General features: G+C 44.9%; 1 pseudogene; it reads right to left on the reverse strand.

The window, feature by feature from the left end:
- Positions 1–1,555: 1,555 nt before the first annotated feature.
- Positions 1,556–16,184, reverse strand: LOC120049079 (annotated as a pseudogene).
- Between the last annotated feature and the right edge of the window lie 4,927 nt (positions 16,185–21,111).

Raw genomic sequence — 21,111 nt, forward strand, 5'->3', positions numbered from 1 at the left:
CCTGGTAAAATTTATATGATATGAACTATATGATAATTTCTTTTAAAAATTGAGGTTTGGAGAGCATTGATCAACTGTATTTAATAATACAGAACAATCGTGTACTATATAGCTCACAATGAGTAAGTAAAATCATGTTTATTCTTGCTACAGTATTTCCATGGTGGAATTGAATTGAATCAATCACTGGATGGAAATAGTGTAGCCTGCATACTGTACACTACTTATAACTACAATAAATCTCAAAGAATTCCATGTTGAACCACCAAGGTTGTCCCAGTTCATGTTGTCTTGATTGACATCGTGCTCTCACTAAATTGCTTGTATTTACAGGTTGTCTGTGCTTCTCTCAGATCAGCTTCATAGGAAAGTTGAACAATGTCATAAAAAAAACAGAAAATGCCTGAACTTTACAGGAAACAGCACCTCAAATATATAAAGTCAACACTGCTCTGTGATTGGATCAAGAGATGCTAAATGACTCTTATCTGTGCCTGGTGTCAGATTGATTCTGCATGAGAGGCAGAGATGATGAGTCTGGTTTTTCCACCTCTGCACTGTTTGTTTGTTTGTGTGTGTGTGTGTGTGTGTGTTTAGGCTAGGTTACCCGTGGAAACTTGTCAAGGAGACCATTCAGCGAGGTTGGAGGGGGTTAGAGGGGTAAGAAGAGCTGGACTGTTACTGTAGGGACCTGTTATTTATGTTCCCATATATCTGATACCCAGGGACACAGCACCACCAGCCAATCTGATTGGCCATAAACATCGAGGGACAACACTGGCTTATCTAATTGGCCGGATGACTCCCATCATTCACTTCTCCTTCTGGACTCATTATCTCCCCGCAGACTTCCTCTATTTGTTAGAACAGTAGAACACTGATACTTACACAGCATTTAGTGTTGATGTTTACTGCTTCACTCCTGGCTCTCTGAGCTATCACTTCTCTGTTTCCAGTTATAACACCCGCACACACTCAAACTCTTAATAGGGTTGTGGGCCTAACTTCAGAAGTTTGGCTAAAATTCAAGGTAATTCTCTACAGAGTAAAGCAGGCTAACGCTTAAATGCCAAATGTCTACAATAATCTACTTTAATGCTTAATAAGGCTTTGGGCTCTACCGTGGTCCCCCCCTTCCCCTCGAGTTTCAAGAAGGGGTGAGGACCAACTCCAAAGTAAGGCAGGAGTCATCCACAAACACAAGGTTTATTATTATTAGGGCAGGGCAAGGAAAATCTCATATTACACTTTTGGCCATTTACTTTCATTACAGTCATTCACAATGAGTGGAGAATAAACTATTAGCACCTCTGGTCAATGTCAATTAATACAATATTTATAAAAACAGCTCTAATCGGTGCCCGTCTTCACAACATCAACACTGTGAGGGTCAGTAGTGCAATAGACAACCAATGACACCGTAAATACTCACAGAGACAGAGAGTCACGTTTTTTATTTACATATACACTCAAGTGATATACAAAATAACTACAGGAAAAATGTTGTCACAGATAAACCATCTCTACTTGCAATCAACTCTTATTTGTTCCTGTCACAGCATGTCAATGTCTTTAGGCTATTTCCTGCTGAACGGAATCAGTAGACGTATGGAGCTTCATCATTACTGCAGTGTGAACTTTATTAAGGCACAGAGAAAACAGTGACCTGAAACACCCAGGTTGTACAGTACTGCATGGCACACACTGTAGTGTGTCCTTATGTGCAATCAACAAACTTTTAGTCAACATATCACCCGAAACCATCATCTGCATGAGACGTTCAAGTACTTACCTCTGATTATTATTACAGTATTATTATGAAGGTCAAACCAGAGACTTGTGCCACCTTGTGTATGTCACACAGGACACAGTCCAGTTGATCCATCCATCAGTGTTTTTTCAAGTTCTCTTTAATGGTCGATTGTTCCATATCAGCGATCACTTTATTCAGTGTCTTCGTTTTGTCAGAGACCCTGATGCTTCAGTCTAAACACCAGTGCTTTAGACAGGTGTATGGGCAGCTTGGGGGAACATGTCCGTCCTGCATAGCATTGACAGGTGAACCTCCTGGAGAAGAGAGTCAGATCAGCCAGACTGGGAGTCCCCAGGACCATGTACGTGGTGCCCCTGGCCCAGAGGATACGGAAGTTCCCTGGGGACAGGTGGAGGTAGTGGTCCGACTCGTAGTGCTTCCGGACACAGCGCTCGTTCCCCTGGCACGGGAAGTTGCTGCACAGCTGGGCGGCGGCCGTCACGTTGTTGACGTAGGGGTTGGGCGTGGTGGTAAGGTACGAGGAAAGAGCTTCACAAGATGCCCGTGGAGAGGGAGAGAGAGAGAGAAAGTTGGAGGAAATGATTACGCTTCATGTTTATGTGTAGTGCTGAGGTACGCCTAGTGAGCCTCACAGGATGCCTGTGGGAAGGGAGGGTGGAGGGAGGGAGGGAACAATGCATCAAAGAAAGTTTGAGTGTATTCATATGTGCTGGAGTAGTATTATATTTATGATAATATTCATGGTGAGAATACTTTTTTCTGCTTTTGTATAGTTTTGTTTCTTAAAATAATATTCTGTGTCTCAAATGGCACCCTAAAAATGTCAGTGGTATTTTGCGTTCGATGTGAGTGGGGAGTATCACCTTGAGTGTGTATGTGTGTCAGAAGCCTTGTTTATACCTGGGTCTAGCATCCGGCCTTTGTTCTGATCTTGTCTACATTCTGATTTTGCCCACATTTTCAGAACTATGTGAGGCTTTGGTATTAACATGTATTAACATGTGACTCATATCCGTCCATTGTGTCCGCACTGTGAACAGATTTCCTGGTCCCTCCTGGTTTCCTGGTCCCTCCCTGTATGCATATTTATTTATTTTATTTTATTGATGCCATAAGTTAATGGTGCCACCTGTCAATGATATTAGAAGCCAGGATAAGGATGATTTAAATGGTTTCACTGTCCAGATCCATATACACTTGTAAGGAGGAGGTGAGGGCACTCGGAGTGTGGTGTCAGGAAAACAACCTCTCACTCCACATCAACAAAACAAAGGAGATGATCGTGGACTTCAGGAAACAGCAGAGGGAGCACCCCCCTATCCACATTGACGGAACAGCAGTGGAGAAGGTGGAAAGTTTTAAATTCCTCGGCGTACACATCACGGACAAACTGAAATGGTCCACCCACACAGACAGTGTGGTGAAGAAGGCGCAACAGCGCCTCTTCAACCTCAGGAGGCTGAAGAAATTTGGCTTGTCACCTAAAACCCTCACAAACTTTTACAGATGCACAATTGAGAGCATCTTGTCGGGCTGTATCACCACCTGGTACGGCAGCTGAACCGCCCACAAACCGCAAGGCTCTCCAGAGGGTAGTGAGGTCTGCACAACGCATCACCAGGGGCAAATGACCTTCCCTCCAGGACACCTACAGCACCCGATGTCACAGGAAGGCCAAAAAGATCATCAAGGATAACAACCACCCGAGCGACTGCGTATTCACCCCACTACAATCCAGAAGGCGAGGTCAGTACAGGTGCATCAAAGCTGGGATCGAGAGACAGAAGCTGTTTTTCAATCTTAAGGCCATCAGACTGTTAAACAGCCATCACTGACACAGAGAGGCTGCTGCCTACATACAGACTTGAAATCATTGGCCACTTTAATAAATGGATCACTAGTCACTTTAATAATGCCACTTTAATAATGTTTACATATCTTGCATTACTCCTCTCATATGTATGTACTGTATTCTATACCATCTATTGCATTTTGCCTATGCCGCTCGGTCATCGCTCATCCATATATTTATATGTACATATACTTATTCCATCCCTTTACTTAGATTTGCGTGTATTAGGTAGTTGTTGTGGAATTGTTAGATATTACTGCACTGTTGGAACTAGAAGCCCAAGCATTTTGCTACACTCGCATTAACATCTGCTAACCATGTGTATGTGACCAATACAATTTCATTTGATTTGATTTGAGGTGGTGAGGAAGATCTGATCACAATCAGATCTCAATGCATCTTTTGATTGTCTACATACAGTACACCTGTCTGAAAATGTGGGCACCATCAGGATGTGGACAAGATCAGGACAAAGGATCCATGTTAGAACCAGGTATAAACAGGGCTAGAGTATCACCTAACCTTATCATCATAGTTGGTACTGGCCCCCCACAGCATGGCTCCTGAGGCCCCCACAGCAGCACTCTCCCCGATGGTGCTGACAAGGTCCCCCTGGAGAACATCACACAGTTAACACAGAGAAGGGTTATTATTACAGTGGTAGGGGGTATGACAAAGGTAACTGCACCTCAGGACAACATTTCTCTCACCTCAGATCCCCACCATCACACTGCTTCATGTGTCTGGGGGGTAGGGGCTAGCTAGAGACTCATTTAGGATTGGTCAAAAGCCTTTGTAAGAAGCATATTTTTCACCTGGCTGAGGAAGCGTCTGTTCTGGTCGATGAAGACGGGTCGTGTGTACACGTAGACGGGTGCGGTGGGGATCCGGGCGGGTAAGGCAGACACCCTCAGCGCCTCCTGGACTCAGTTCCTCACCATCAGGGTGGCGCTATGCCAGTCCCCTAGAGACGCCTAAAAGAAGCACAGCAACCCCATAGGAGTTAGTCTCTCTCGCCTTACCTACAAACTAGGAAGCACTAAACTTTTAGTATAGCCTGCCATGCTACACAGGAGATGGCAAAACCAAAACACATCTAGCTACCAGACTAGGGGTAGATGTTAGATTATGAATTAGTCATATCCTGCCCCCCCATCCCTCCCTCCCCCCACCCCACAAAAAACATTCTTTACCTGCAGGTATATAGAGGGGTAGAGTGCGGAACTAGCCTCCCACAGCCAGAGCAGCTCAAAATTCTGCCCCCTCACCTCCTTGGAACATCTCCCTGTGTATCCTGGCTCCATCCATCCATGGTCATAACAGTTGGGGAAATGTTAGTTGGGCCTGAGCCGGACACCCAAGGACAGAGTCTCTGCCATGTAGCTGCGGGTTGCTGCCTGGAACTGCTTCTTGGCTGTAGCCATGGCCCGCCGGGCTGTGAGGGAGCGGTCCCTCTGGTGGGCATGGGTCACTGAAAGGGTCATGTAGATCCACTTGGAGCCCCAGTTCCTGGCCCACAGGGGGCACCAGCCCTCCCAGTCGATCACAGCCAGACCACCGGCCGTCCTGGAGGGAGGTGGAGCAGTAAAGTTATACCCTTATTATGCACTGATCTAAAGTCAGTTTTGTGTCCCCAACTCTCCATTAATGGTTAAGGTTAATGTTTGAACATAGTGAACTAAACATTGATCTGTGACTAAGGGCAACCTCTACATGGACAGGATGTACTGCAGTAGAGTAACAGTTGTAGTTGCCCCGTAGTTTTGATCTGATGGTTAATCATTAAGGTTAGGATTTTGGTGCTGATTCTAGATCAGTACTTGGAGGGGATGTAGTAGTCGATGTCAGCGCGAGCTTTGGCCAGGCTGGCTCTAAGGTTTCCTCTCTGGGGGATGCCTCCGTAGAACTGCTGCCTGGATAGCAGGTCCACATGGGGGTAGAGGCCCAGTCGGTCCGTATAGAACAGAGACAGGAACTGACCTGGCACTTAAAAGCAGGGAGGAAGGAAACACAGTAACGTTTTTGTACTTCTCGCAATAAATCCCTGTTAGGACATTGAAGTATATGATTGTTTTAGGGTCATTCATTTTCTAACATATTACCATTTATCCAAGAGGAATATGTGTATTGTTTCTTACCTTGGCAGGTGTGGCCACACCTCTGTAGGGGGAGGTGTCCAGGGAGATATTGTACCTGTTACAGACCAGGTCTGGGATGTTCCAGGTCACTATGAAGGGCTCACAGTCAAACAGAGGGGGAGCAGTGTGGTGGAGAGGATGGGGAGAGGTTTTGGGCGGACGAGGAGTGGAGGTTTTGGGTAAGGGACGGGTGGTAGAGGGAAGAGGAGTGATTGTTGTTTTGGGAAGATAAGGGACAGTAGTTCTGGAGAGAGGAGGGGTGGAGGACTGAGAGAAAGGAGGGGTGGTCGTTTTGGCACGTGGAAGGGAAGTTTTGGGTAAGGGACTGGTGGTATGGGGGAGAGGAGAAGGAAGAGAAGAGGAGGTTTTGGGTAAGGGACGGTTGGTAGTTTTGGAAGGGGATTGGTTGTGTCAAGGAGAAGAGAAGGGGATGTTTTGGGGAGACGATGGCGATATGTTTTGGGTAGGGGAGGCGAGATATTGGGGACAGGAGGAGGGGAGGTTTTGGGGAAAGGAGGGGCAGTTGTGGAGAGGGGAAGGTTGGTGGTGGAGATGGTGTAAGAGAGAGGAGCAGACGAGGACTGAGAGACAGGAGGGACGATGGTTTTGGGGAGACACAGGCGGGAAGTTTGGGTGAGGGGACTGGTCATATAGAGAGGAGGAGGCGGGTAGCATGGGGGAGTCGAGGGCGCAAAGTTTTGGGTGTGGCACGGGTGGCATAAGGTACAGTAGCATGGGAGGTTTTGGGAAGAGGAGGAACAGTGGTTTTGGAGAGGAGTGGGATGGTGATGTAGTGGAGAGGAGTGGCAAGTACTGAGAGAGAGGAAGAGTTAAGGTGGTAAAGGAAATTTGACGTTGGGGCTGGGGGAATGTGGATGTTTTGGGGAAGAGGGTGGGAGTGGAAGTGTGGGTGAGAGGAGAGGTGGCGATAAGTGTAAGAGAAGGACTGGAGGTTGCTGGAGGTAGGAGGGTAATGGAGCTGATGACACCCAGGAGAGAGAGGGTGAGGGCGGACAGCAGCAGTACAAAGCCCCTGCTCTTATGGATGTACCAACCCATCCTTTCTCCTGGGGAAGAAAAACATTCAGCAAAGAAACAGACAACAAACTGTCAGTATGAAGAGTACTGCATATAGAACATACCGTTGAAGTCAGAAGTTTATATACACCTTAGCCAAATACATTTAAACTCAGTTTTTCACAATTCCTAACATTTAATCCTAGTAAAAATGCCCTGTGTTAGGTCAGTTAGGATCACCACTTTATTTTAAGAATGTGAAATGTCAGAATAATAGTAGAGAGAAGGATTTGTTTCAGCTTTTTATTTATTTCATCACATTCCCAGTGGGTCAGAAGTTTACGTACACTCAATTAGTATGTGGTAGCATTGCCTTTAAATTGTTTAACTTGGGTCAAACATTTCAGGTAGCTTCCCACAATAAGTTGGGTGAATTTTGGCCCATTCCTCCTGACAGAGCTGGTGTAACTGAGTCAGGTTTGTAGGCCTCCTTGCTCACACACGCTTTTTCAGTTCTGCCCACAAATTTTCTATAGGATTGAGGTCAGGGATTTGTGATGGCCACTCCAATACCTTGACTTTGTTGTCCTTAAACCTCTTGAAGCTAGGGGGCAGAATTTTTATGTTTGGAAAAAATAACGTTCCCAATGTAAGCTGCCTATTTCTCAGGCCCAGATGCTAGAATATGCATATAATTGACAGATTAGGATAGAAAACACTCTAAAGTTTCCAAAACTTGCGTACTATAGTTTTTACAGATGAATGTCGTACCTTCAGGCGTTTGGAAATTTCTCCCAAGGATGAACCAGACATGTGGAGGTCTATTGCTTTTGATTTTCCCATGATGTCAAGCAGAGGCACAGAGTTTGAATGTATGCCTTGAAACACATCCACAGGTACACCTCCAATTGACTCAAATTATGTAAATTAGCCTGTCAGCAGCTTCTAAAGCCATGACATAATTTTCTGGAATTTTCCAAGCTGTTTAAAGGCACAGTCAACTTAGTGTATGTAAACTTCTGACCCCCTGGAATTGTGATACAGTGAATTATAAGTGAAATAATCTGTCTGTAAACAATTGTTGGAAAAATGACTTATGTCATGCACAAAGTAGATGTCCTAACCGACTTGCCAAAACTATAGTTTGTTAACAAAATATTTGTGGAGTGGTTGAAAAAAACGAGTGTTAATGTCTCCAACGTAAGTGTATGTAAAATTCTGACTTCAACTGTATATACTGTACAGATTTACAGATGGCTGTTTGTCTTTGTCATTTAGAACTTACAGTCATTTGGAACTTGTAGTCATTTGGAACATGTAGTCATTTGGAACTTGTAGTCATTTGGAACTTGTAGTCATTTGGAACTTGTAGTCATTTGGAACTTGTAGTCATTTGGAACTTGTAGTCATTTGGAACTTGTAGTCATTTGGAACTTGTAGTCATTTGGAACTTGTAGTCATTTGGAACTTGTAGTCATTTGGAACTTGTAGTCATTCGGAACTTGTAGTCATTTATTTGTTTCACGGAGAGATTTGTATCATCTCAACAATCTTCTCGCAAACATTTTTCAGTCCCTTTCCCCATGTGCTTAAATGAACCTCCTTGTGTAAAGGTTGTTGCCATGTCAGAATGACGGCTATAGCTACCGAGTGCCAGCCTCAAAGATGCCCACAAAGATGGCTGGCGCTGTATGGAAGAACTGCCATGGAACTGCCAGTTGGATAATCACTATCTCCTATCCCTAGCCTGCCAAGAATAACCCACAGATGGACACAACGACAAGGTAAAAGACAGACGACACGATACCTGGACATCCCTTCACATCAGGTCTTCACCACAGCTCCTTGATCTGACGACACTCTGGATCCAACGAAGACGCGTTTGATTTTGGAGAAATGGCTTTCGCACTTCACCGGACCAGACAAAGAAGGTACTGTAAAAACAACCTTCTGGTCTCCTAAACAGAGGAGACTAGACCTATTTCCTACACAGACCAACCGGAGAGAGGAGAAAGCTGGGCCGAGCTGTGTATAAGGATGCACCCACCACTGCATGTTTGTCTATCGAGAATAACTTGTTATGGTCTGCACCAGCCAAGTTGGTCTTGGAGCAAGAGAGGATGAGACACCTGGGTGTGAGGTTGTGGAGCGTGTACTGTTTTAACCTCTGTAATGTAGCAAGCAGACTGGGACCAGGGGTAGGGGCTTGGCCGGAGTAAGTACGGATCAGTAAAAGGATGGGCTGGGGCAGCATATGGGGCTAGGTTAGGCTGGGGTATGGGGGTTCGGCAGGGGATGGGGATTGTGATCGATAAAGAGATTGGTAAGGGGATGAGCTGGGGCTGCGTATGGGGTTGGGAGTGAGATTGGGACTGGACGGAGTATCACAAACAGATTATACCTTGTATTTATGGCAGTATTTCCCAATGCCTTTCTCATTCTGATTTGATTGCCTTTACACTGCGCTGAATCAAAGCCACCGTAACATAGAGGTGTCACATGTCACAGTCAACCGCACAGGGGTTCCAGGAAATGAAACCGGGCTGGTTATCAAAGCAGTGTAGCTGTGTAGGACTCTAAATCAATGAGACTTCCTGAACCTGACAGTCTGAGGAAGAGCTTATAACAATTGTAATATTCTATTATCTGGTTCAGAGCACATTGTTTTGGTCATCTCCAGTATGCAGCTCGATGGGAACACGGGATCTCTGTGCAGCGCTCCGCTCTGGCCAGACTAGTTGTCTATGCAGACCATCTCACACCTCAGTGACAGGAGTGAGGACTATTATGTAATAGATCCTACACTGAATGTTGCTTAGAGACTCACTAGCAGAAAGACCGCTGTAGTCAGGGGTGTCAAACGTGTTTGTGGAACAGACATGTTTTTCCTCCTAGGCCTCCAACACAACAATGTGATTCAGACACTGATGAATACACACTTCTTTCAGACGTGGAAAGGGCAAGCTAGGGGGGGGGGGGGGTGGGAGGAATTGTAAGGTCTCTCTGCAGCTTACAGTACATTATTGTGAGGTCAAATATAAGGCAGACATACAGGCTGGAGAGTTCACATAGAGCTGAGAAACCATAATAAACCATAAATCATCAGACAAAATAGCCAGGGCTTGAATGCAGAGTCTTGAATGTAGTGTAAGTATTTAATTTAGTTAGTACAATATGAAATGATAGTAAAACAACAACACACTCATTTTGAAATGAAGAAGGGCTGTATTTTATGAATCGTGATAGACAAAAATTCCTATGAATCCGTTGAGGACATAGCACTGGCAGCACACCTCATGTTCTCTCTTTTCACAAGATGAACTCTGTGACATGTGACCTCTGACCTGGTAATACTGGCTTAATATGGGAGTACAGTCATGGTGCTGGGGGGTGGATGGTGGTGATGGGGGAGGATACAGGCCAGGGCCACAGGCACAGGGTGCTGGTGGGGGGGAGGTCAGAAATACAATTACATTGTATGATGTTAAAGAGCACATGTGCCAAACTCATTCCACGGAGGGCCGAGTGTCTGCAGGTTTTCACTCCTCTTGATTGATGAATTAAGGTCAGTAATTAGTAAAGAACTCCCCTCACCTGGTTGTCTAGGTCTTAATTGACAGGAAAAATCAAAAACCCACAGACACTAGGACTTCCAACCATTCAACGGAATGATTGTTGCACATGTAGTATATTCTTGACATTGTCTTTCGAGAAGACAAAGTCTGAGAGAATTTGCACAAGTGACATTCCAGTACATTTTCAAATCCAACCACAAGATGGTGCTCCTGATATTACATATGAATGGGGTTTTTAATTATTTGTTTAATTTAACCTTTGTTTAACTAGGTAAGTCAGTTAAGAACAAATTCTTATTTACAATGACAGCATAGGAACAGTGGGTTAACTGCCTTGTTCAGGGGCAGAACAACAGACTTTTGCCTTGTCAGTTAAGGGATTCGATCTAGCAACCTTTCGGTTACTGGCCCAACGCTCTAACCACTAGGCTACCTGCCGCCTAGTGGCTAAATTGTCCAATATCGTTGTACCAATACAATTTGCATCCTAATCCTTCCGCCGTAATGGAGAGAGGTGAAATGTTAGTCTTGATTCAAACAAATCCAATGTCCAGAGTTTGATTCAAGTTGAAAAATAAGAATCCATTTATTTGTCGTTTTTCTTGTTACAAAAATGTTATGAAAAATCGAACAAAACTAATTTGTTAAATTCAAACCAAAGAAACAAACAACATGCATGGTTTGGTATGGTCAAAAGACTGTGCGCTGCCATTCCAGTCACTCCGAAGACGTGGATGTCGATTAAGGCAGCCCTCCGCACCTCTCTGATTCAGAGGAGTTGGCCTAAATGTGGAAAACACATTTCAGTTGAAATCATTCAGTTTTACAACTGACTAGATATCCCCCTTTCCTTTCCTTTTCCCAATAGGCCTTGGAGCCTGTGGACATTTTAACTGTGTCCCCCTTCAGTAGAGGGGGGGTACACACACTTGAAGATTAGTGGCAATCACACATAAAAATATACAATATAAGCCAAGGATGAGAAACTGGCAGCTCGTCCCTTTTTGTAGGCCCTCAGATCAATTTCCAAAACGTACTGTTTGGAGTTAGAATAGTAGAACACACAAGGTGCCATTTTGAAATGTGGTTGTGCATCAGCAGTTTCTCTCTTGTTATGTCTGTTACTGACAGTAACTCAATTAGTCCATGTCAGCTAACATTTTTTAGATTGGTAGTCTAGCCAGCTATATAAACTTGTAGTAATCATGGTCTAATTACAGACTGGGGGACTCCATTGATTTTGTTAGTCACTCTCACCCAGATATCATATTAAAAACTGCAAACATTTCTCTCCACCCAATGGCAGAATGTGTAGAATTGCAGGAAAATTGTTATAAAATTGTCAAATGGAACAAAATAATTCTTATGCCCCCAAAAAGGCTAGTGCTGGCTCTGACTGCATGTAGAACCGTGAGCCACTGCAGCCCCTCAGGATGAGTTCAGATTTTTCTTGTGGCCCCCACCTCCATCAGAGTTGCCCAAGCTCTGACAAGGGTGGAATCTGTATCTTATTTTTTTCTTTCCAGTGCAATGATATTTTCATAGGTTCATCTTTCAGCCGTTTCCTGTAGATGTCCCTTTTTTTATACCTGTTAGTATTACTTTTTGGGGGGAGTTTTATGACCCCTTTTTCCAATTGGTAGTTAGTCTTCTCCTATCGCTGCAACTCCCGTACGGACTCAGGAGGGGCAAAGGTCGAGAGCCATGCGTCTTCCCGAAACACGACCCTGCCGCACCAATGTATCCGGAGGAAAAACCATACAACTGGCAAGCGTGTCAGCGTGCATGTGCCCGGCCCGCCACAGGAGTCGCTAGAGCGAGATGGGACAAGGACATCCCGGGCCTGCCAAACCCTCCCTTAACCCAGATGACGCTGGGCCAATTGTGCGTCGCCTCATGGAATCGAACCCGGATCTGTAGTGACGCCTCAAGCTCTGCAGTACCTTAGACCACTACGCCACTCTGGAGGCCTTTTAGTATTACCTTGTGCTGTTGAATGAGTGGAAAAGGGAAAAAATAAGGGATATATTGCATGATCTTTACTTCTGTCTAGTATATACTGCCCTCTTGTGGTACAGTTATATTTCCTCTCTGATCGCTCTGTCTCTCTCTCATCTCCCCCTCCCTCTTCCCCCCTGCCTCTTTATTCATTAAGTTACATAATGTATTATTTATGTTCTGTGGGCATTTGAGGAACTGACCGGGTTACTGCATTACTTCCCCCTCACTTCCCATCTGTCTTTGTGTGAGGAGAGCACTGGTATGGCAAGGGGAGTGTGTGTTTCAAGTTTTTTTTTACTAGTCCTATATATGGGATACACATGGTATACACCGTCCAACAAAATGCTTACTTGCAGGTTCCTTATCAACAATGCAACGACAATAACACATAATAAAAGAAAGGAATACGAACTAAGTAAATGACGCAGTAGAATATAATAAACATTTTACCATACATATAATACAGGAAGGCACAATTTATAGTCCAATATGTACATATGTTTTGGGGATGGGGGCAAGTGTTTAAATTGTACAGTATTTAGCAATAATAATAAAAGAGTCCGGTAGCAGCAGTTATTGTGTGTGTGTGTGTGTGTGTGTGTGTGTGTGTGTGTGTGTGTGTGTGTGTGTGTGGGGATGAGTGTACAGTATGTCTGTGTGTGTGTGTGCTTGAGTGAATGCATGTGTGGGGTCCTTGATGATGCTGCAGGCCTTCCTCAGGCACCGTTTCGAGTAGATGTCCTGGATGGGTGGGAGCACGGTCCCAGTGATGTGATGGGCCATCTTCACCACACGCTGGAGGGTCGTGCGGTCATTGATGGATTAATTCCCATACCTGGCTGTGATACAACCGGTCAGGACCCTCTCGATGGTGCAGTGGTAGTATTTGGAGAGGACCAGGGGTGGGATGCCAAATTTCGTCAGCCACCGTGGGAAGTAGAGACACTGTTGCACCGTCTTGACAAGAGGGGTGGTGTTGTTGATTCATGTCAAGTCCTCGGTGATGTGGACGGCAAGGAACATAAAGCTGCTGACTCTTTCTCCTGCAGTCCTGTTGGTGTGGATCAGGGCATGTTCCCTCTGCTTCCTGAAGTCAACAATTAACTCCTTTTGTTCTGCTGACGTTGAGGGAGAGGTTGCTATCCTGGAACCTCAATGCCAGTTCACTTATCTCCTGCTTATCGGCTAGCTCATCATTGTTGGTTATCAGACCTACAACCGTGGTGTCGTCAGCAAACTTGATGATGGAGTTGGTGACGTGCAAAGCCACGCAGTCGTGGTCAAAGAGGGAGTACAGCAGAGGGTTGAGGACACACAGGCCGCGGTTTTTGTGGAGCGATGGGTAACGATGCTTCGTGGGTGACCGTTGTTGATGTGTGCAGAGGGTCCCTGGTTCGCGCCCGGGTCGGGGCGACCTTATATATGTAACCGGTGTGAAATGGCTAGCTAACTAGCGGTGTGCACACTAATAGCGTTTCAATCGGTGAGATCACTTGCTCTGAGACCTTGAAGTAGTTGTTCCCCTTGCTCTGCAAGGGCCGTGGCTTTTGTGGAGCGATGGGTAACGATGCTTCGAGGGTGGCTGTTGTCGATGTGTGCAGAGGGTCCCTGGTTCGAGCCCATGTAGGGGCGAGGAGAGGGACGGAAGCTATACTGTTACATATAGACAGGTGTGTGCCTTTCCAAATCATGTCCAATCAATTGAATTTACCACAGGTGGACTCCAATCAAGCTGTAGAAACATCTCAAGGATGATCAATGGAAACAGGATGCACCTGAGCTTAATTTCAAGTCATAGCAAAGGGTCTGAATACTAATGTAAATAAGGTATCAGTTTTTTTTATATATATTTGCAAACATTTCTAAAATGCTGTTTTCGCTTTGTCATTATGGGGTATTGTGTGTAGATTGATGAGGAAAATTGTTTATTTAATACATTTTAGAATAAGGCTGTAATGTAACAAAATGTGGAAAAAGTGAAGAGGTCTGAATACTTTCCGAATGTACTGTATAATGGTGTGTACAGACAGTATAGACAGTATATGAATAGAAACGTTATTTACTGCAGTAGTTATATAGGATGAGCCATGACTTGAATGCAGTATATACATATAAAATGGGTAAAACGGTATTTAAACATTTTTAAAGTGATCAGTGTTAAATGACTATGTAGATAGGGAAAAGCAGTCTCGGTTTAGGGTAGAGTACCGGGTGGAGACCGGCTAGTGGTGACTGTTTAACAGTCTGATGGCCTGGAGATTGAGAGATTGATAAACAGCTTCTGTCTCAGCTTTGATCCAGCTGTAATGTCTGCTCCTTCTAGATCATAATACTGTGTGTCAAACTCATTCCATGGAGGGTCGAGTGTCTGCGGGTTTTCGTTCCTCCCTTGTACTTGATTGATGAATTAAGGTCACCAGTTAGTAAAGAACTCCCCTCACCTGGTTGTCTAGTTCTTAACTGAAAGTAAAAACCAACAACCCGCAGACACTATGCCCTCCATGGAATGACTTTGAAACCACTGTTCTATATCGATGGTGGCGGGGTGAACAGGCCGTGCCTCGGGTGGTTGGAGTTCTTGATTATATTCTTAGCCTTCCTGTGACACCAGGTGCTGTTAGATGTCTTGGAGGGCAGGCAGTGCCCCAATTTCAGGTTGTCAGTGATGTGCACACAGAGGAACTTAAAAGCTTTTGACCCTCTCCACTGCAGCCCCATCGATATGGATTGGGGGTGTGTTCGCTCTGCTGTCTCCTACAGTCCACGATCAGCTCCATTGTTTTGTTGACGTTAAAGGAGAGGTTCATTTCCTAATACCACTCCGCCAGGGCTTGTCATTGTTGGTAATCAGGCTTGTGTCGTCAGCAAACTTGATGATTGAGTTGGAGACGTGCTTGGTCATGCAGTCATGGGTGAACAGGGAATACAGGAGGGAGCTGAGCACGCACCTCTGTGGGGATCAGCGTGGCTGAGGTTTTGTTGCCTACCTTCACTAGTTGGGGTCGGCCCGTCAGGAAGACCAGGACCCAGTTGCAAAGGGAGGGGTTCAGACCCATGGCCCTGAGCTTAGTGATTACCTTTAGTGCACTATGGTGTTGAAGTCTGAGCTGTAGTCGATGAACAGCATTATTACATAGGTATTTATCTTGTCCAGGTGGGATATGGCAGTGTGCAGTGCAATGGCGATTGCATCATCCGTGGATCTGTTGGGGTGGTGTGCGAATTGTAGTGGGTCCAGGTTGTGGGGTAAGATGGAGGTGATATGGTCCTTAACTACCCTCTCAAAGCACTTCATGATGACAGATGTGAGTGTTACGGGGCGATTTAGTTCAGTTACCTTCGCTTTCTTGGGTACTGGAGCAATTGTGGACATCTTGAAGCAAGTGGGGACAACAGACTGGGAGACAGACTGACAGATTTTATTTCCGTAAACTCTCCAGCCAGCTGGTTTGCACATGCTCTGAGGACACGGCTTGGGATGCCGTCTGGGCCAGCATCCTTGTGAGGGTTAACATCAATGACTTACTTACGTCGGACACGGAGAACGAGAACACACAGTCCTCGTGAGCGGAAGGGGCCCGCGTTGGTGGCTCGATGTTGTTTTCCTCGAAGCAGGCGAAGAAGGTGTTTAGCTTATCCTGTAACGAGGAAATGGTGTCCGCGACGTAGCTGGCTATCCCTTTATAATCCGGGATTGTCTGGAGTCCCTTCCACGTATGTCTCATGTCTGAGCCATTGAATTGGGACTCCAATTTGTCCCCGTACTGTAATTTTTCGTCTTTGATTACCGTACAGAGGTAATAGCTGGTCTGTTTGTACACGTCCATGTTCCCAGTCACCTTTCCATTGTTAAATGCGATGGTTCGCACTTTCAGTTTAGCACAAACGCTGCCATCTATCTACGGTTTTTGGTTTGGATAAATTGTAATCATCACAGTGGGAACGACAGCGTCTATGCACTTCCTGATGAACCCAGTCACGGAGTCAGTGTATAGGTCAATACTATTCTCAGAGACGACCCGGAACATTTCCCAGTCCGCGTGATCAAAACAATCTTAAAGCATAGATTCCGATTGGTCAGACCAACATTGAATAGTCCTTACCATGGGTGCTTCCTGTTTAAGTTGATCCTTATAATTTCTTCTGTGTGCGATTTTTAAATAATCAGTTCAATGACATACATCTGGTGTATTAGAAGCAATTATTAGTTACACGATTGTCTTCAAAGCACTTTTTCACTTACTGGAAGATTGACATTTTCCATCCACTATAATGGGGGATCCTGTTTTCTGCAAACAATACCTGCAGTACCTCGGCCTTCCCTCTCCCTTGGGGGCAATAGTGTGCACGTGGCAGGGCTGGAATAAATCACACATTAAACGATTGTGTCAGCAATTGTTGTTGGCTCTTTCAACTCAGACAGTACAGTACCCAACACACATTTTTTCAGTTTTCACAGTTGCATTTTGTAGGCATTTTGTAGGCCTACGAGAGCAGCATACAAGTTTATTGCTGCATATTTTATCATAGAGCACGAGGGGGTAGAGATGCAGAGCCTCTGCTCCCCAGCCTCTAACAGAGTGATTAATACACACATGCAAACACACCTGGTGAGAGCATCAGGACAATATGCCTTTATTGTTTTTCTGGGTCTATGTCATGACAGTGCACTCTGGCCACTCCCATCAGAAATGGTTAGTTGCAGTAAAAATTATATATAGGCTGGTTCTGCTGAGTGGCTCACTGGAGCAGACTGGAAGAATCTGCGGAACCAGACAGGCAGGCAGAGAAGGACCCTCCTCACTGAGAACAGAAGGATCAATATGGGTCAGTGAGAGAGAGAGATAGAGGGAGAGAGGCCCACGGCATGCCAGCACAGGAGGCCTGTCAAACACAGAGAATGAAACAAGTCTTTATCAGTAAACATGCCGACAGAGAGAATGGATGTTGTCAAGGAGATGAATGTAGTACACAACGCTCTTTTAGAGTGTAAAGGAAATTACGACGATGATAACGATGATGATGACAATAATGATCATGATGAAGAGGACTGCTCACTTACATACAATGATAGCTCTGTTGTTTTGTCTAATAAAAGGGCAGTAGCGGTAAAGCCAACGAAACACAAACCAACACAGAGAAACAGAGTGTTACTGATGTAACCTTGGTTTTCTGAGTAGAGTTACACCGTTTCACATCCCTGAGTGTTCTGAGGTCTGCCTACAGTACTTGTGTGATTCCCTGTTGTTGGGACTGAGCTGAGCACAAAGGCTCTCTATCCACAGTAACGTGTTGAGGTGTTAGTGCTTTCTGCCTACCATCGGTGCTGCTGAGCTGCTGATGACAGCTCTTCCTGGTATGCTGCCTGCCCTGTGCTTTTTCTAAATCATTGGATGTTTTACGTTTTTATGATTTGGAGACATATACGCATTCTTAACCATAAATTCATCAAATTTTTCAAATGTTGAAAATGATCTGGTATGTATATTCTCACAGTTGTTTGGTATGAATCACAAGGATCTTAAGAGCATGTCACCAAATGAGAGAGAGTTGACATACAAACTGTTTGGGAGTAGACGATGACCAACTACAGTATGCTCTGTCTGATGATGACTGATGAGACAGGGCTGTGGCCCATTAACCTGATCCCAGATCTGTATTGGTGTCATGCATGCCATTGTTGTCAGAATAGTTGGCTAAAGCAGGGCATACAGATGGGGCCACGCTACTGAACTGAGAATGTTTTCTGTGCTTTGGAAACTCACTCTGTAATTCAGAGCATGATCATTGCACAGATGCACCTAGTGCCGGGGACACTAAAAGGCCACTCTAAAATGTGCATTGTTGTCATACAACACAATGCCACAGATGTCTCAAATTTTGAGGGAGCGTGCAATTGGCATGCTGACTGCAGGTATGTCCACCGGAGCTGTTGCCAGAGAATGCTATTTCTCTACCATAAACCGCCTCCAACGTTGTTTTAGAGAATTTGGCAGTACATCCAACCTGCCTCACAACCGCAGACCACGTGTAACCACGGCCATCCCAGGTCCTCCACATCCAACTTCTTCACCTGCGGGATGGTCGGAGACCATCCATTCTCTGTCGGACAGCTGATGAAACTGTGGTTTTGTACAACCAAAGAATTTTGGCACAAACTGTCAAAAACCGTCTCAGGGAAGCTCATCTGCGTGCTCGTCGTCCTCACCAGGGTCTAAGCCCTGACTGCAGTTCGGTGTCGCAACTCAGTGGGAAAATACTCACCTTCAATTGCTCTTCATGGGTGAATACCGGTTTCAAAAGTACTGGGCAGATTTTTGATTTCATTAATTAGGATCCCATTAGCCGACGCCAATGGCAAAAGCTAGTCTTACTGGGGTCCGACACATAACGAAAAATACATTACAGACAAAATACTTTACAATTTACAGCATGTATGTGTAACGGATGTGAAATGGCTAGCTAGTTAGCGGTGGTGCACGCTAGTAGCCTTTCAATCAGTTACGTCACTTGCTCTGAAACCTTAAAGTAGTGGTTCCCCTTGCTCTGCAAGGGCCACGGCTTTTGTGGAGCGATGGGTAACGACGCTTCGTGGGTGACTGTTGTTGATGTGTGCAGAGGGTGCCTGGTTCGCGCCCGGGTCGGGGCGCGAGGGGACGGACTAAAGTTATACTGTTACACATATGTGGTAACTCTTTCAAGACTGTTTGAAAAGCATTTCTCATGAAGCTGGTTGAGAGAATGCCAGGAATGTGCAAAGCTGTCATCAAGGCAAATGGTGGCTACTTTGAAGAAAATATATATTTTGATTTGTTTAACACTTTTTTGGTTACTACATGATTCCATGTGTGTTATTTCATAGTTTTGATGACTTCACTATTATATTACAATGTAGAAAATAGTAAAGGTAAAGAAAACCCCTTGAATTAGTAGGAGTGTCCAAACGTTTGACTAGTACTGTATGTAAATGTGATATTTCACTTTATGTTAAATACATTAGCAAAATGTTCTAAAAACCTGTTTTTGATTTGTCATTATGGGATATTGTGTGCAGATTGATGAGGGAAAAAAACAATTCAAATCAATTTTAGAATAAGGCTGTAACGTAACAAAGTGGAAAAAGTCAAGTGGTCTGAATACTTTCCAAATCCACTGTATACTCTGAGTATACAAAACATGAATAACACCTGCTCTTTCCTTGACATAGATTGACCAGGTGAAAGTTATGATCTGTTATTGATTTCACTTGTTAAATCCACTTCAGTGTAAATGAAGGGAAGAAGACCGGTTAGAAGGATTTGTAAGCAATCAATTGAGACATTGATTGTGTATGTGTGCCATTCAGAGGGTGAATGGGCAAGCAAAACGTTTAAATGCCTTTGAACTGGGTATGGTAGTAGGTGCCAGGCGCACCGGTTTGTGTCAAGATCTGTAACGCTGCTGGGTTTTTCACACTCAACAGTTTCCCATGTGTATCAAGAATGGTCCACCATCTAAAGGACATCCAGCCAACTTGACAAAACTATGGGAAGCATTGGAGTCAACATGGGCCAGCATCCCTGTTGAATTCTTTCGACACCTTGTGGAGTCCATGCCCCGACGATTGATGCTGTTCTGAGGGCAAAAGCGATGGGTGCAACTCAATATTAGGAAGGTGTTCCCCTAATGTTTGGTATAGTCAGTATTCAGACCACTTGACCTTTTCCACATTTTGTTATATTACAACCTTATTGCAAAACTGATTTAAATCGTTTCCCCCCCCCCCCCCCCGTAATCGATCTAGACACAATACCCCATAATGACAAAGCAAAAACAGGTTTATATATTTTTTTATTATTTACACAAGTATTCAGTACTTTGTTGACACACCTTCGGCAGCGAATACAGCATCAATTCTTCTTGGGTATGACGCTACAAGCTTGGCACACCTGTATTTGGGAAGTTTCTCCCATTCTTCTCTGCAGATCCTCTCAATCTCTGTCAGGTTGGATGGGGAGCGTTGCTGCACAGCTATTATCAGGTCTCTCCAGAGATGCTTGATCGTGTTTAAGTCCAGACTCTGGCTGGGTCATCCAGAGACTTGTACCAAAGCCACCCCTGCATTGCCTTGGCTGTGTGCTTAGGGTCGTTGTCCTGTTGGAAGGTGAACCTTCATTCCAATCTGAGGTCCTGAGTGCTCTGGAGCATGTTTTTCATCAAGGATCTCTCTGTACTTTGCTAAGTTCATCTTTGCCCTGATCCTGACTAGTCTCCCAGTCCCTGCCGCTGAAGAATATCGACACAGCATTATGCTGCCACCACCATGCTTCACCGTAGGGATGGTGCCAGGTTTCCTCCAGACGTGACGCTTGGCATTCAGGCCAAAGAGTTCAATCTTGGTTTCATCAGACCAGATAATCTTATTTCTCATTGTCTGAGAGTCTTTAGGTGCCTTTTGGCAAACTCCAAGCGGGCTTGGTTCCAAACATCTTCCATTTAAGAATGATGGAGGCCACTGTGTTCTTGGGGACCTTCAATGCTGCAGAATGTTTTTGGTACCCTTCCCCAGATCTGTGCCTCGACACAATCCTGTCTCGGAGCTCTACGCACAATTCCTTCGTCCTCAGGGCTTGGTTTTTGCTCTGACATGCACTGTCAACTGTGGGACCTTATATAGACAAGTGTGTGCCTTTCCAAATCATGTCCAATCAATTTAGTTTACCAGGTGGACTTGTAGAAACATTTCAAGGATGGTCAATGGAAACAGGATGCACC

Source organism: Salvelinus namaycush, chromosome 6, assembly GCF_016432855.1.
Source record: "Salvelinus namaycush isolate Seneca chromosome 6, SaNama_1.0, whole genome shotgun sequence".
Taxonomy (NCBI): Eukaryota; Metazoa; Chordata; class Actinopteri; order Salmoniformes; family Salmonidae; genus Salvelinus; species Salvelinus namaycush.